The 15545-nt window shown below is 42.3% G+C and overlaps 1 long non-coding RNA gene across 14 annotated transcripts in view; it reads right to left on the bottom strand.

The window, feature by feature from the left end:
• LOC131415313 (uncharacterized) overlaps positions 1 to 15178 on the bottom strand; it is a 60217-nt gene extending 45039 nt beyond the window's left edge. For all 14 annotated transcript variants that reach the window (XR_009222404.1, XR_009222403.1, XR_009222405.1 and 11 more), the window contains exon 1: positions 15018 to 15178. This is a non-coding gene — a long non-coding RNA (uncharacterized LOC131415313). The remainder of the gene's footprint in view (positions 1 to 15017) is intronic.
• Positions 15179 to 15545: the final 367 nt, after the last annotated feature.

Genomic DNA, 15545 nt, shown 5'->3' with positions numbered 1-15545 from the left:
GTCAAGGAAATGTTTATGTAACTCAGGATCATTCGAAATCAAAATGCATGTACAATCCAATCTGAGATCATTTTTACAGCCCTGCTCCTATCAGATGCTCAGACAGATGATGAAATTTCACACAAAGCCTCTATTCTTAATGAAAATCCGTCTCTCCTTCATTCCTCACCTCTGGCTGATCATGACAAAAAGAAGCTTTTCCCTAAAGCAAGTGGGTTGAGTAGGAATGTGGAAAGAGAGACATAATGTGTATTCAACCCTCTGCCTGCTGCCAGCTCTTGGGATTTAACTGGCTTTGAAATATGTATAAGCTAGAGTGACTGCTGTATTATTCATCAAAGATCTATCAGACCTTTAAAATCAATTACACATAGTGACCACAGGACATTTTAAATTAACCATAATAATAACAAAATGTATAAAAAATAGGTCTTTTTTTTAAAATGCTCTCTAAGAAAAGAAAAAAACAGAGAACGGTTGTTTAAAGTTAATATCTGGGGCTCTAAATAAAAATTGTAGCAAGGTTCTCCACTCCCCAACACTTGGTTTTTAAATTAATAATTCATTCTGCAAGGGTCCTTTCCTCATCTGGGGGCCCTGAGAAGCAGGGTTTACCTATAAAGAATCAACATGTTCATTCAGGAGATAAACATTGCAACAAACCTCTGAAAAAGTCATTGTGGCCCAAAAAGTTTAATTATCCTTAAAAAAAAGGAAAGGAACAGAAAACACTCTCCCATTCCTTTCCAGTCCCAGCTTTTGGTTTTTGTTTGTTAAATGGAAGAGAACTTGGCAGGCATCCAACGTGACTTTCCAATTGTACAGATCATAGAGCTGTGATTGCATAGATCTAAGTGTACAGATCTGAGCCCCAGCAACGCTGTGACTTAGCCAAGGTCACAGCCAGACAATCATATTCATTTCTTTATTCAACAAATATGTATTGTGTCCCCACTATGTGCTAAGCATTGTCTTAAACACCAGGTATAGTGAGAAACTAAACAGTCCCAGCCACTGCCCTTCAGGGACTCTGGCTACGAGGACCACGAGGGTGTGTACCTCCTCTGGTGGTCTGCTCCTGGCCCTGGGACCAGGCCCAGGCCAGTGGGAGGTTTGCACCTGCTAGAGGCAAAAGGTAAAAAATACAGAGTGTAGGCTTCCATGAAGCTGGACATACTCAACTCTAAAAGATGTCCTTTATCCCAAGACTCTCTTCCTTCTTTTGTTCTGTTTAATTTCCTTCCTTTTATGAAATGATGGGGACAAAAGATAGTAGGGACTTTCTTATGTCCTCATTTGGAAAACTGATTTTTCTTTTTAAAATGTACTGATTTATGGGGCCAGCCCAGTGGCACAAGTGGCTAAGTGCGCGGTTGAGATCCTGGGCACGCACCGACACACTGCTTGGTAAGGCATGCTGTGGCGGCATCCCTTATAAACTGGAGGAAGATGGGCACGGATGTTAGCCCAAGGCCAGTATTCCTCAGCAAAAAGAGGAGGATTGGCAGATGTTAGCACAGGGCTGATCTTCCTCACAAAAAAATAAAATGTACTGATTTACGAAATCCAAGTCCAGGATGCTCTCCTTTACACCACAACACCCTCTCACAGGATTAGCAGATGAAGAGGTCTAAGAACATTACAAAAGTAAAGGCAGGAAGCCCCCAACTGGGGTCAGTTGAAGTGGGCTGGGTTTAGCAGCTATTTCTTCCTATATCTGGAACTCCAGCTTGAAAAAGCATGTTAATGAAGTGAATAAAGTGTGTCTCCTGGCTCTGTGACTAACTGTTATTGAGGCTGGAGAGTTGGGCTGCCAAGACTGAGCCAAAAAACTCTTCCTTTATGAGATGAATTAATTAGTTAATATTTGTGGAGTGCTTGAAAGTGGTAAAGGGTTATGTTCATGCCACATACCATCAAGATTAAGGAAATGTGATTAGAACCGAGGGGGATGTGTATCTGCAGAGAAAGCATTTCAAGAAATCTCTAAGGGTTATGTCATTAACCTAAACATCAATGAGCAAGCCTTTTGTAATTTCCTGGGTATATTTCCTCCTGAGCAACAGATCAAGAGCTCTCGGAGTAGCTTCTCTCCCTCTCCTCTGGACCCAGGAACAGCAGCGGCCTTGTTCCTATTGTTGAATTTTCCAACTCAGCTTTTCCAAGTTCTGGGCCCTTCTGCCAGAGCAAAGGAGAAGGCAGGAGAAGTGAAGGGCCTGTACAGCGAGGAGTGAGGCACAGCTCTTTCTCATTCTCTGTTGCCAAAAGCTGTCACTCGACTCTGCTATCCTTCCCGTGGGAAATGCCTGTACCCAAAATTTGTGTCTTATGAAATTCCTAGAATCATAACAATAGCAACCATTTATTGAGTGTTTACCAAGCATCAGGCCTCGCACTAAGTACTTTCCACACATCATGTTAGTCCATTCCCACAGCAACCTTACAAATAGGTGGCATCATCCTCGATTTCTAGTCCAAGAAATGGAGACCTAAAGAGAGTCAGTAACTTGCCGGAGGTCACAGAGCGCAGGGCTTGAACCAGCTCCAAAGCCCTGCTTTTAACCACGACATTGTTCTGCCTTCTGCAAAGCCCAAAAGCCTGAGGAAAGCAGGCAGGTTTCCTTTCCAGGTGAAAACGAAATCCATCACAGTGGATGCTGTGATACAGCTGACGCGCTCCTTTCCGGGGCTGCCAGGAGTGAGGTCTGTTGAGAGCTCACAGCTTTGTCCCTCAGCCAAAGCAGGGGCTGCAGCCAGCACCAGTGACCGGCTGATGATGTAAAGGGCTGGTCCTTTTGCCTCAACTTTGAAAAGCTATCCCAGCTTCAGAGCGTACCATGGGATCAGCTGAGGCCTCTGTTTCAACTGCATCCCAGTTCATCTTCCCCTTTGCCAAGTCCTGCTTTGTGCAGTTCCTTGTAAGCTTGTTCCTAAGACCACGCCCCAATAACCACCTGCACACAAATCCATCTCAAATCCTGCTTCCCAGGGAAGCTGAAACACAACATCTACCATAACCTACTATCACAACAAATTCTATTCTCAAGATTTCTCTGTAGCAAGGAACTTGTTTTACCTGATAGTCTATAATTAAAAGTTCCAAATGCCCCCACCTGGCCTGTAATGTTGAAGCATGATATGCTATAAGAAACCTCCTGTCCCTCTTATTGATTACTGATATTCTGTTATTGATATTTAGGCCATGAAAAGACTTGAGGAAAACATCCTTGCTCTGAATGTGGAAGCTGCTGGTTGGAGGACTAAACCGTGGGGAGAGGAGGAATTTAAGCCCAGGAGGAGATGCAGGATTTGGGGAAATACAGGACATTTTGTGGAAAAAGACCTCAGTTGGTACTATCACCTTGATGATCACCCCTTATCCTTTTTATCAACAGATCATTTAATCACAAAATGGACACACTAGAACTCTAGTAGCCACTAGCCAGCCACATATGTCTATTTAAAATTAACTAAATTCAAAAAGTTAAACATTCCGTTCCTCAGTCACACTAGCCATGTTTCAAATGATCAGTAGCCACGTGTGGTTAGTGGCTACCATATTGGACAGCACAGAATGTGAACATTTCCATCATTGCCAAAATGTTCTATTGGGTAGCATTGGTATAAAATGAAAAACTTTTTTCCCTATATAGACACTTAAGATTACTGCTTTTAAACTAATCACTAATAAATGGTCTCCATACTCCTGTGGAACAAGAAGAGTCTCTTTAATGATAATTCACTTGCAATTCCTCTTCACCACTGAGTTACTGAGACCAGAGCCACCAGCCCATTAATATAACTCAACCCACAACTCAGGCTCCGTGCAAATGGATAGCCTACCTGTCTGAACAGACAGGCCCCCAATTATATCTGTGAGAGATGTTGTTAAGAAGGAAGTGAGGTCAGTTTTCTGATATGCATGACCCTGAGGAAGAGTTCATGAATTGTGTGGAGAGGATAACGCAGTAGAACTACTGTTTTCACATTACAGACAATAGTTGTCCGGAGGTGGCAGCCTATGGAACACTGTGCAGAAAAAAGTTAACGTAGTCGGGGCTGGCCCCGTGGCTTAGCGGTTAAGCGCCCGTGCTCCGCTACTGGCGGCCCAGGTTCGGATCCCAGGCGCGCACCAACGCACAGCTTCTCCGGCCATGCTGAGGCCGCGTCCCACATACAGCAACTAGAAGGATATGCAACTATGACATACAACTATCTACTGGGGCTTTGGGGAAAAAAAGGAGAAGGATCGGCAATAGATGTTAGCTCAGAGCCGGTCTTCCTCAGCAAAAAGAGGAGGATTAGCATGGATGTTAGCTCAGGGCTGATCTTCCTCACAAAAAAAAATTTTTTAAAAGTTAACATGGCAGGCCTGATGTTAACCTTTGAAAGACCTGCTTGCAATGTCGGCCCTCGGCTGGTGTCTAGGAACTTGGATTTCGGGAAGGTTCCCACCATTCCTAGAACTGATAAGAGTGGCTTTTTAAGCCTAAATTGTTTGCACAAACAAAATAGCTTATGCTGAACATCTGCTTTCGTTCTGAAGTCTGCAATTTTGGTATGTGACAAGCAGAGGCTGCCTATACGACCCAGTAAAACCCTGGGTGCTGAGTCTCTAATGAGCTTCCCTGGTTGGCATTTTCACACGTGTTGTCACAACTCTTTACTAAAGAAATTAAGACGCATCCTGTGTGACTCTGCAAAAGACCCTCGGAAGCTTGCCCCTGGTTTCCCCAGGACCCTGCCCCATGTGCCTTTTCTCTTCACTGATTTGGCTTTCTATCCTTCACTATGATAAATCATCACCCTAAGTACAGCTATACAGAGTCCTGCGCATCCTCCTTGTGAATCATTGAACCTGGGGGTCTTTGTGACCTCAACACAATATTCTCTCTCATAGACAAGTCTCCTAGGCAACTCCATCTGAGTGAGATAGAGGGCTACTGATTCCTCCCCAGAACTCAAGGGAAGGGGCCCAGACGCACCCTACTACCCATGCACGGTTTTCCTAGAAGATCATTTGTTCTTCTTCAGATTAGTAAGTCAATACCAACACGGTGACCGCTATCACTTACGTGCATACAAACAGGCACTATATCAAGTCCTTTATACATCCCCCCTGAGGTTCATCACTGGGATGATGGCCAGACATTTCTGTCTGTTGTTCCTTTCCTTCACTCTTAAGAAATATCTTAAGACAGGACAAGGCACACAGAAATCATCCAAAGTTTTCACACACAAAAGTGAATGAAAAATCATCAAATTGATCAGTGGGAGTGAGTAATTATTTGGGTTTACCTACTTAAGGTGTCGTAGACTACAGACAAGTTCAAACAACCTCCAGGGCAGCAGTGGCTCATCCAGGCCTCTCTACGGGATCCAGCCCTTTTCCTTTTGGAGGAAGGAGAAATAGTCCTCTCCTGTACTGGGGAATTCTGTCTGACAACCTGGAATGAGAATTCTCAATATTCTTTTTTTTTGTAAGGAAGATCAGCCCTGAGCTAACATCCATGCTAGTCCTCCTCTTTTTGCTGAGGAAGACCGGCTCTGAGCTAACATCTATTGCCAATCCTCCTCCTTTTTCTTTTTTTCCCCCAAAGCCCCAGTAGATAGCTGTATGTCCTAGTTGCACATCCTTCTAGTTGCTGTATGTGGGACGTGGCCTCAGCATGGCCGGAGAAGCCGTGTGTCGGTGCGCGCCCGGGATCCGAACCCGGGCCCCCAGCAGCGGAGCGTGCGCACTTAACCGCTAAGCCGTGGGGCGGCCCCTCAATATTCTTTAGAAAGCATCCCCAAAGCTAGATGTAAGGATAAAAGGAAACCCAGGCTCATTTTTAAGAACCAATAATTCTGTTTCTTTGAAGAGAGATGACTTTGACATTAGACAAATATGTCGCTGATTTAGCCACATGCCTATTATTACACTTCAGATGAAAGCTCCTGTCAAGACCTAACTTCACACACAAAAGTCGTTCTGATGTGACACTATCAATAACACAGAAAACTTTATCAACTTCCAACTCCCGATATCTCATTATAAAATAAAAAATTCTTTCTGAATGAGAGAATAATAATGGCCACCATTTATTGGGTGTTAATTAAATCACTTATGTATATTATCTCGTTTAATTCTTACAATAATCCAGTGCGACTGGTATTATTATCCCCATTTAATAAACACGGAACAGAGCCAAAGAAATAAAACTTGTCCAAGGATACAAAGCAAATAAGCAGAGGAGACAGGGCTGAAACCGAGGTCAGCTGACTCCAGAGCCAACATTCTCAGCCACTAGTCTAGAAATTGCTCAGTCACCTGGACCTTGAAGGGAAATTTAAAGAGGCCACAAACTACGCTTCAGCTCTTTCTTTAAAGAACTTTGGGCTGCTTTGGAGGATATACCAGATTTTCCTGGTGTATAACCTACTCCCAGGAATAAAGTAGCCTGTTGGAGAAAGGATGCTAATGCTCTGTGTTGCTGGGGTGCCACTTGGTAGTAAACTGCTGCTTTTAAATACAAAATAACCCTGAAAGGACTCTTCCAGCTTTTCAAACTATGGAATTAACAATGTAAGTGCTCACATGCAAAGAGAGCCACACATTTTTAAATGAGCATTTAAAGAAATGTAAAGAGAAACAGGAGCAATCCTAGAAAAGTGAAGACCTGTCACCTTCCCCTACCTCCTCAACAGGCAAATCACCCTTTGGACTGTCTGGAATCCAATCACCTGAGGCCAAGGACGCCACCAACATAGCTACTGGTGACAGAGCAGTCCTCAGAGAAATGGGTTCATTGTGGGTGGAGCAGATTTCAACAAGGTGCCTGTGATATGCCAGATTCTAAGAAGGCCCCAAGATTCCTGCCTCCTGATGTAAACACCTTCTAAGTATTTCTGTGAAAGGATTTTACAGATGTTATTAAATTCCCTAAGAGTTGACTGTCAACTAGGGAGATTATCCTTGGTGGGCCTGACCTAATCCGGTGAGCCGTTTTTAAAAATCAGAGAGAATCAAAGCTGCAGCAGACACTTCCCACTGGCTTTGAAGAAGTAAACTGCTGTGTTGTGGAGAGCACTATGTGGCAAGGAAGAGCGGGCAGTCTCTTGGAGTCCTCAGCTTTACAACCTCCAGAAACTGAATTCTGCCCCCAGTCAGTGAGCTTAGAATAGGACTGAGCCTCCAGATGAAAACACAGCCTGGACTACACCCTGATTACAGCCTCGTGAGGTCCTGAGCAGAGGACCATCTAAGCTGTGCCTGGACTCCTAACCCAAGGAAACTGCGAGATAATAAATGCATGTTGTTTTAAGCCACTAAGCTTGGGGCAATTTGTTACGAAGCAACAGGAAACTAATACAGGGCCCATCTCAGAAGCACACAAAACTGGATGCAGGGGGCTACAGCCCAGGTTTACAAGCATCCAGGGGTGAAGATGTAGGAAACAGAAAAGATCTCTGAGTTTCCAGCTCTGAAAATATCCTTGTTCACCCCTAGTAGAAGCAGAGGAGCCAGGCAGAGAACCAAAGTGAACGGGGACACGTATACACACACACACACACACACACACACACACACACATCGGAACCACCCCTTAAGTGTTTGTGGAAGCAGTTGACTGCATTGCTTTACTTGTCCAGTGACGTGCCTGCCTAATTAGCCTGACTAACTGAAGGGGCTTTCTCTTCCCCCTCAGAGCCGCACGACAGCCCTGGCAGAAGCCGGGGACCCAGGCTCAGCATCAACCATTTTGCACAGCCATCGGCACTTGGGAAGCAGGGCAAGGCAGTGTGTGATTTGCTGCTTATGGCCTACGGTGACAAAATGTTTCTAGTTTCTCAAGTCTACTGTTTATCTGATAATTCCTAGGGTGAGACCTAAAGTCCAAATTCTTTCTGACCTCCAAAGCATTCTTACGATAATTTGTGTATGTGTGTGAGGAAGATCAGCCCTGAGCTAACATCTGCCAATCCTTCTCTTTTTTTTGCTGAGGAAGATTGGCCCTGGGCTAACATCCGTGCCTATCTTCCTCCACTTTATATGGGACGCCGCCACAGCACGGCTTGACAAGCGGTGCGTCGGTGTGCGCCTGGGGTTCCGAACCGGCGAACCCCAGGCCGCCTGCCACAGCGGACCACGCGCACTTAACCACTTGCGCCACCGGGCCGGCCTCCTTAAGATAATTTTTAAAAATGGGCTCTGAGCTTTACTATTTTTTTCCCTCTGAATTCATAAAGCCCTCCACTTATTTTACGGACTTATCCTCACAACAACTCTATTCTCCTTCCTGAATTATAGATAGGGAACTAACCCAGGACTATAGCTAGAATTATCCAGAGCCATAAAGCAAATTCCAGATGGGCTGGAGTATCCCAAACACTCTCTCCTCTAAGCAGTTACATAACTCTTGAGTGTGTGTGTGTGTGTGTGTGTGTGTGTGTGTGTGTGTTTACATATATACATATTTTACTTGCTATTTCTTCAGGGGTCATTTCCATAGTCTGGGTGGTTATCTCAGTAGCCTCTTGTTCCCAGCCCAATCTCCCGAGTTCAGGATGTACCCAGCACAGTTTGCGCTAATTACTGGAGGAGAGCATAAAGGTGTCATTTGATGAAGCAGCAATTCATACACGGTAAAATAGGTTTTTAAATTTAAAATAAGGATGCCTTAGAGTTAGACAGGGGCAGAATATGTAAATATTAGAGCTGCACTCAAACCTAGAATATATGTTTACATACATCCACAGATGTATTTTAAAGACATCCACACGTTTACATGTTCAACATCATCAGTAAAATCGCTGAAGTGAGTCTGTGCTCGTAGTTTAAGCTCAACAGATACTTGGTAACTGACGAGTTTGTGATTTTATAGACTTGAAAGTAACACAGTTATCAAACAGACTCCCTAAATTCCAGGAGCTGAGAAGACTAATTATTACGTATACAAATAACACTGTCATCATCTATGCATAAAGGAAAATGTCATCCATTTGTTAAGAATTTACTAGGGAAACTCATATATGAGGAGCACCTCCTATGTGTCTGAAACTAGATTAAGTGCTTTGCATAAATCATTCCACTTATTCCCAATAAGAAGTCTTCAAGGTAAATACTGCTACTGCCATTTTGCAAATGAGGAAACTGAGATTCAGAGGGGTTAAGTAACTTGCCCAAGGGCACATGGCTACTAAGTGCCTCTTGAATAAAGCACACAGATACAGAAAGGCCCAAACCAACGAAAATCCCACTGGAAGGAGCTTCCCTATTATTTTGTTATAGTAAAATTGCATTTCATGATTCTGGCAAAAGGCATATTTGCACCCTACTAGACCTGAAGATAAAATAGAACTGACACCCAATTTTACTTGACTATGTAATCAAGTAAATCAAATTACATATTAACAGCCTGGTAGGGGCTATTCTTTTCCTCTGCCCCAATCTTTTTTGGGGGTAGTTTTATTTACATGGAATTTCTTTATGTGAAAAGTATAATATTTGGGTGTTAAAGGGATGTAAGAATTACAGAGAAGCCACTATTTGATGGAAGAAGTAAAGTAGTAATAGGAGAAGTTGTAATAAGCATAATTGTTATCATTATTTAATGTACTATTGTAAGCACTTTATATAAAGTAACTTATTTAATCCTCATAACAATCCTATGAGGATACTATGATCATCTCCATTTTATGGGTGAAGAAACTAAGGCACAAAGAATCACAGAACTTGCCCAAGGTCACACTGAGCAAATGGAAGAACCAACATTCAAACTCCAGAGTCTGGGCGCTGAACTACTAAGAATTAGGGGGAATTAAGGTCCTCCTGGCTTTTATTCTCACCCCCACCCCTCCACAGCACAAGGACTCTTAACCCTTTCCTCTGTTAAGGGACGACATGATTAAAGAAGGGATACTGGTTTTGAATAGGATTCTATGTTATAGGAGACGCAGTCTAGTGTATTTTATTGCTCAGGGAAAACTGTCCTACCCCCGCCCCACTGCAGCTTCCCTCCAGGCAGTCCCCTCCCTTTTCCATCCCAGTCAAATGGATCTGTCCTCTCTCTGAGTTACAGCAGCAAAGTATACTGATGACGCAAATCATGCCGCTCACAGCCAACGCATGTGCATTTTAACAGAGACCTTCGAATACTGCTTGAACCTAATGGGACAACTGTAATTACAGAATTGCAGGCACCATGGCAGGTTTGGGGAGCTGCATTAAGAACAGAGGGTCTGTGGAGGAATTCATCTAATTAAGGGCATCCTGAATGATACTGAGTTGTGTGCACTATGTAATATATGGATGCAAATATATGATATTATAAAGTAACACCAATGAATTTTTAGGCTTAAATAAAAGTAAACTAACCTTAAAATGTACACTGAAGATTCAGAATTAGATGGGCAGATCCAATTCATGACTATCAAAAGTAGGAGAAGTTATAATCTTCTCTAGAAACTTTTGAAATTAGGATAATGTCTTATTAATATAGGAAAGTTTAGGTGTAGACATTTCACGTGTTCCTCCCTGGCCCTGACACTCTAAGATGTACATTTGGTTCATACCTTAAGAATACCCAGGCAAACAAAGATCAGTCTAGACATTCTCATGTAAAGGAAGCACATCTAGAGGATCAGTTCCAAAGATGATGGCAGAATCACCAACGCTAGGATTAGGACACACCCATCAGTGCTGAGGCTGGTTTTCCCGCTCCTCTTGTGATTGAGCTGTGAATTTGAACTGTGTAGGCTACTGCTACAGACACTTCAGGAAGGGGCATTGGGCTGGATATTGGGAGACCTGGGCTCTAATTGCATCTCTGCTATTAGCTAGTTTTGTAAATTTGGGCACATCATATATCATCTCTGGCCCTTACTTCCCTTTTCTGGTAAATGAGAGAATCTCTATGATCTCTACCGGCTTGAAAATTCCATGATTCAGAACAAACCATTGCTGCAGGCAACAACGTGAATTAAACTCACAAACTCAATGTTGAGTGAAGGAAAATGGACACAAATGAGCTTATTCTGTGTGGTTCTATTTATATATATTAAAAAAACAGACAACCTATCTTGCTAGAAGTCAGATAGTGTTACCTTTGCAAGAAGGTAGTGGCAGAAGGCCTCTGGTGGTGGTAATTTCTTTATCTTGGTACTGGCTAAATGAGTGTGAATATTTGGTGACAATTCACTGAATTCTCCAATTATGATTTGCACACTTTTCTGTATGTACGTTATGCTTCATTAAAAAGTTGTTTTTTAAAAAATGTTCAGCAGTTCCAATCCATGGTGCAATTCTCAAATTCATGAGTAACTGCAAACTCTCTCTTGTGCTCTGTGCTGCATCTTTGTGGGGAGAGAGAGGGAAGGGAGGGACGTTGGTGAATGCTTGTTCAGTACGTCCTATGCAACAGGCACTTGCTCTATAAGTTACATCTCTGCCTTGAGCAGTCCTGGCTGCTATCACAAAGTACCATAGACCAAATGACTTATAAACTACAGAAATTTATTTCTCACAGTTTTAGAGGCTGGAAGTCCAAGATCAGGATACCAGCATGGTCAGGTTCTCGTGAGCCCTCTTTCGGCTTGCAGACTGCTGACTTCTTGTTATAACCTCACAAGGCAGAAAAAGGGTGAGAGAGCTCTCTGGGGTCCCTTTTATAAGGGCACTAATCCATTCAAGAGGGTTCCACCCTCATGAATGACCTAATTACCTCCCAAAGGCCTCACCTCCTAAATCATCACCTTGGTTAGGATTTCAACATATGAATCTGGGGGGACACAAACGCACAGTCCGTTACACATACTTCATCTCTATTCTTACAACAAGGCTGTGGGGTAGCGATTCCCATCCACGTTTACCGACGAGAAAGCTAAGGCTCCGAGAGTGTAAGAGACGTGCCTAAGCTCATGCAGCAAGCAAGCAACGGAGCCCAGGTCTGTCTGCCCTGGGCTGTAATGTTCTTTCCATTATGTCTTGCTGCAAATCACTGCAATTTAGGGTTTATAAAAAACCTTTAGTCCTGAGGTCTTACACACAAAAATAGTTTGGGAAAGCTAGAAAATTACTTCCCCAAAGTTCGAAATCCTCTTCAAGGTTAAACATTTGCAGCAGTTCCTGGAAGTTACTCGTTTAGTAGGAGGTAAATAGAGGCACTTGGCCCATCTTGGATCATCACACCATGTGTGTTTGAAAATAAAATCTCTCCTTATGAACCGCTCCCTCTCAAAGATTTAAAATAATTCTCAGTGTCTGAAAGATTCTCTTCAATCATAAGAGAGTGCATTAGCCGCTGCCTTAAACACACACGCAGGACTCACAAACCCTGACCTTGCTCCTTCCAGGAAACCCATTTAAACGGCAAAGAAAGAAACCATCAATGAAATGAAAAGGCAACCTACAGAATGGGAGAAAATATTTGGAAACTATCTATCTGATAAGGGGTTAACATCCAAAATATACAAGGAACTCATACAACTCCATAGCAAAAAAACAAACAATCTGATTTAAAATGGGCAGAGGACCTGAACAGACATTTTCCAAAGAAGACATACAGATGGACAACAGGTACATGAAAAGATGCTCAACACCACTAATCATCAGAGAAATGCAAATCAAAACCACAATAAGATATCACCTCACACCTGTCAGGATGGCTATTATCAAAAAGACAAAAGATAACAAGTGTTGGTGAGGATGTGGAGAAATCAGAACCCTTGTGCACTGATAGTGGGAATATAAATTGGTACAGCCATTATGGAAAACAGTATGGGGGATCCTCAAAAAATTAAAAATAGAACTACTATGTAATCCAGCAACTTCACTTCTGGGTATATAGCCAAAGGATATGAAAACAAGATATCAAAAAGATATCTGCACTATATGGATTTGCAGCATTATTCACAATAGCCAAGATATGGAAACTACCTAAGTGTCCACTGACTGATGGATAAAGAAGGTGTGGTATATACATACAATGGAATATTACTCAGTCACGAGAAAGAAAGAAATCCTGCTATTTGCATCAACATGGATGCAACTTGAGGGCATTATGCTAAGTGACATAAGCCAAACAGAAAAAGACAAATACTGTATGATCTCATTTATACTATGTGGAATCTAAAAAAACTGAACTCATGGAAACAGAGTAGAATGGTGGTTGCCAGGGGCTGGGATGGGGGAAACAGGGAGATGCTGGTCAAAGGGTACAAACTTCCAGTTACAAGGTAATAAGTTCCAGGGATCTGAGGTACAGCGTGGTGACTATAGTTTAAAACACTGTATTATATATTTGAAAGTTGCTAAGGGAGTAGATCTTAAATGTTCTCACCACAAAAATAAATGGTAATTACATAAGGCAATGGATGTGTTAACTGATCCTATTGTGGTAATCATTTCATAACATATATGTGTATCAAACCATCACATTGTACACTTTAAACTTACACAACGTTATGTCAATTATTTCTCAATAAAGCTGGAAAATAAATAAATAAATAAGACTACTGCCACCCGTAGTCAGAAAAAGTTAAACACACATACACACACAGAGTCATTTGATTGCTTCTGATAATATATTAACATTTATATTATATAAACATATATATATATATATATATATATATAAACATCTGTTTAATTCATGTGCTTTCTCTACCAGGAAAACAAAGTATTAAGTGGATTTAGACCTCTTCAGACAATTCACTTTGAAACAAAATGAAAATTTTAGTGCCCTCTTCTCTCCCTTTTTCCTACCCTCTCTCCCTTCATCTCACTGAAGTTGTCCTGGTCCCTCCCAGAAGACTGCACTCAGGACCTTCCCGGGCCTGCCCTCCTCTCACCAAGAGGACCAACATTCCTCTCTTCCTCTCACCAAACTCTCAGCATGGCTGACTTCAGTGAGGTAACAGAAAGAAAGCAATAGGACTAAAAGCATTCATTCTAAGATCAGTTTTCCAAGGTAGTCATATTTTAAAAGTAGAGCTTACTTATCCACATAAATTTCTAGTAGATGAAATACAGATTTCAGCCTGTGTGCCCAAGGAAATTAAAGAATTCCGGTACTGTGGGAAAAAGAGGGATGTTATTATCACTTCTTGAAGAAGGTGGCTACTGCCCATGATGCCAGGAGCTTCACTGTTTGACTCCTCATGGCACCTAGAAGATGCTTTAAGGATGGTGGCCGTGAGTCACCCTCCTTGATCCCTGAGTGGTTTGATCATCATGTCTTTTTTCCCTATTTCTAAATTGACAAGATCCCAATAAATTACAAGTATGTATTTATGCAGACAGTATTTCAAATGTCATACCAAAATAACGTCCAGAAACTGATGTTCAAATAAATGGTGAAAGAATTCTAACTTAGCTGGAATATATGGCCGTGATCTCTAAATGACAGCCTGTCATTCACAGTCTTCCCGGCTCCACATACTCATTCTCTTTAAGACCACTTCTTGCTTTCCATTTCCATTGCCTCATATATATACATACAACCACAAAGTAAAAACAAAGCAGGAGCTAGGTTTACGGTCATTAGAACATTGGTGGTCTGGTACCACTGTTAATAGAGGTCCAAAACTTGATGATTGAATCTCTGGCACAGTGTGGGATTACAATACCCAACCAACTTTTATTAAGCATCTACTAAGTGGAGAGCATTGAGACCCACCCTCAGAATTACTGCCATGTCCCAGTTCCTTCATCCCTGGAGAGAGATGCTGGCATTCACCTAAATGCCTTTAATCAGGCTGCCATTATACATCTTCCCTTAGACCGCAGCATCACACAGTCTAGTCGTGGAACAAATAGGAGAGTCAACCTAGGTCTATCTGTTTAAAACACGACTCCAGAGAGACATAAGATAAGTGATAAGCAGGATTTGGTATTCGCAAAGAAGAGCTATTTTTAAGAGGAATGCTTCTAAATTCCATAACTAACATTTTTTAAGCAAGTGGAAATGGAGTAGTGGTGTTGGAAAACAAGAGCATATTATGAATCAAGAAACATTTTCTAACCAGATACTCACCTCCATCCTCTCCAGAAAACTCCTAGACTTTTCCCCCTCTGAGCCTTGTTGACTTCAAACAAATAGACAGCCAGTTATTTCTCCAACAAAAATGGGTGTATTCAGGATCAGCAAAGAATTGCAACTCAAGGTCTGCAACCATGGCGAGCCACCTGCAAGTCCAGAGCAGCAAGGGGAGGAGAAACCCTTCTATAGAGGGGAAGGGGAAGTTGGAAGGGCTATTGTAAACAAAGAGTCCATTGGAGGAGACTGGGAGTTCAAAGTGTAGTGGCTTTTCATTGGCTGAGTTGTGACAGACTCTCATTGGCTGAGCTTCTTGCCGGTCAAGAAGAGGAAGCCTTTCTTCTTCCTGTTGGGCTCTACAATCGTCTAGGGCATGAGAGCTCCCCCTTTTGGCCTCTGACTCCATTTTAATGAGGTTTCTGTTTATTAATTTCCACAGCCTGAATTTCCAATTTACTGCCTTGTGTTAATCATTTGCAAAAATGCAGATCCAGTCATTCTTTATTTAATTTTTAATAATATCTA

Source organism: Diceros bicornis, chromosome 16, assembly GCF_020826845.1.
Source record: "Diceros bicornis minor isolate mBicDic1 chromosome 16, mDicBic1.mat.cur, whole genome shotgun sequence".
In the NCBI taxonomy this organism is placed as follows: domain Eukaryota; kingdom Metazoa; phylum Chordata; class Mammalia; order Perissodactyla; family Rhinocerotidae; genus Diceros; species Diceros bicornis.
The sequence above is the reverse complement of the archived record's forward strand: the minus strand, read 5'-3'. Positions and strand labels throughout refer to the sequence as shown.